Source organism: Petromyzon marinus, unplaced genomic scaffold (genome assembly GCF_048934315.1).
Source record: "Petromyzon marinus isolate PM22_M1 ecotype Great Lakes invasive population unplaced genomic scaffold, UKy_Petmar_22M1.pri1.0 PM_G_Scaffold_71, whole genome shotgun sequence".
Lineage (NCBI taxonomy): Eukaryota > Metazoa > Chordata > Hyperoartia > Petromyzontiformes > Petromyzontidae > Petromyzon > Petromyzon marinus.
In genome coordinates, this window is record NW_027423026.1 from 170,001 (window position 1) to 172,500 (window position 2,500).

Here is a 2,500-nt window from a genome sequence, read left to right on the forward strand (position 1 = left end):
CTCACGGGGCTGTTAGGGTCGCACAGAAATGCCTCGGAATGGGAAAACGGGTCATTTTTGTGTGGCCACATTGCATAGGAACGGCATGAAACTTCCAGAGGCATTTGCAGCAGGAATGCATGTGCACTCAAAAACGTCTATATTTTTCACGGATAGACCCCGTGAAACGCTATAAATTGGCGGGGATGTCTCTCTTGTGGCTCACAGGCGCTGTTAGTTAGGGTCGCACAGAAATCCCTCGGAATGGGAAAAGGGGTCATTTTCGTGTTGCCACATTGCGTACGAACGGCATGAAACTTCCAGAGGCATCTGCAGCAGAAATGCATGTGCACTCAAAAACGTCTATATTTTTCACGGATAGACCCCGTGAAACGCTAGAAATTGGCGGGGATGTGTCTCTTGTGGCTCACGGGGCTGTTAGGGTCGCACAGAAATCCCTCGGAATGGGAAAACGGGTCATTTTCGTGTTGCCACAATTGGCATACGAACGGCATGAAACTTCCAGAGGCATTTGCAGCAGAAATGCATGTGCACTCAAAAACGTGAATATTTTTTCACGGATAGACCCCGTCAAACGCTCGAATTTGGCGGGGATGTTTCTCTTGTGGGTCACGGGGCTGTTCGGCTCGCACAGAACTCCCTTGGTCCACCTGATTCGTGCATACAGGCAGCAACTAAAACTCTGTAAACCTGCTGTGAGGACATCTAAACAGTGGACCAGTGAGGCTGTGGAAGATTTGCGGGCGTGCTTAGACTGTACTGACTGGGATATGTTCACGACTGCTACCAATAGTCTGGATGAACTCACAGAGGCTGTGTACATCAGCTTCTGTGAGGACTGCTGTATCCCAACACGTACCAGGGTGAACTTTAACAACAACAAGCCCTGGTTCTCAGCAAAGCTCAAAAGGTTGAGGTTGGAGAAGGAGGAAGCGTTTAGGAGTGGGGATAGAGACAGATTCAAGGAGTCGAAGAACAGGTTTAGCAAAGCGGTGAGAGAGGCTAAACGACTGTACTCAGAGACACTAAAACACCAGTTCTCTACTAACGACGCTGCTTCTGTCTGCCAAAGGGCTCAGGCACATCACCAACTACAAACCCAGAGCGCCCCACACCACTAACGACTCCCGCCTAGCCAACGACCTGAACGAGTTCTACCGTAGATTTGAAAGACAATTGGACTGTCCTGAACCACCCCTTCCCACCCAAGAGGCCCCATCCCCCACCCATACTACAGAAACGACTCTCTCCTTTCAGGAGGGAGAAGTTAATGGGCTTTTCAAGAGGCAGAATCCACGCAAAGCAGCCGGGCCGGACTCTGTCTCTCCAGCCACCCTCAGGCACTGCGCTGGCCAGCTGTCTCCGGTGTTCACCAACATCTTTAACACCTCCCTGGAGACATGCCATGTACCAGCCTGTCTCAAGTCCTCCACCATCATCGCTGTGCCCAAAAAGCTAAGGCCAACAGGACTAAATGATTACAGACCGGTCGCCCTTACATCTGTGGTAATGAAGTCTTTTGAGCGCCTGCTCCTGGCACACCTCAAAGCCATCACAGACCCTCTCCTGGACCCCCTTCAGTTTGCCTACAGAGCCAACAGGTCTGTGGACGACGCAGTTAACATGGCCCTCCACTTCACCCTACAGCATGTGGACGCCCCAGCATCCTACGCCAGGATCCTGTTTGTGGACTTCAGCTCTGCCTTCAACACCATCATCCCTGCCCTGCTTCAGGACAAGCTCTTCCAGCTGAACGTGCCCTACTCCACCTGCAGGTGGATCACAGACTTCCTCTCTGACAGGAAGCAGTGCGTTAAGCCGGGAACAGAAGTCTCTGACTCCAGGTCCATCAGCACGGGAACTCCTCAGGGCTGCGTCCTTTGCCCACTGCTCTTCTCCCTGTATACCAACAGCTGCGCCTCCAATCATCTGTCCGTCAAACTCTTGAAGTTTGTCGGACGACACCACCCTCATTGGGCTGATCTCTGGTGGGGATGAGTCTGACTATAGGTGGGAAGCTGACAACCTGGTGACCTGGTGTAGCCAGAACAACTTAGAGCTAAATGCTCTAAGGACAGTTGAGATGGTTGTGGACTTCAGGAAGAATACAGCCCCACTCACCGCCATCACCCTGTTAGACTCCGCAGTCAAAATTGTGGAGTCCTTCCGCTTCCTGGGCACTATTCTCTGCCGGGACCTCAAGTGGGAACTGAACATCAGCTCCCTCGCCAAGAGAGCTCAACAGAGGATGTACTTTCGACGGCAGCTGAAGAAATGCAACCTGCCAAAGACAATGATGGTGCAATTCTATACAGCGATCATTGAATCCATCCTCACCTCCTCCATAACCGTCTGGTACGCTGCTGCCACTGCCAAGGACAAGAGCAGACTGCAGCGTATCATGCACACTGCTGAGAAGGTAATTGCCTGCAATCTACCAACCCTCGAGGACCTGCACACGACAAGGAGCATGAGGCGAGCGAGGAAGGTTGTGGCCGAT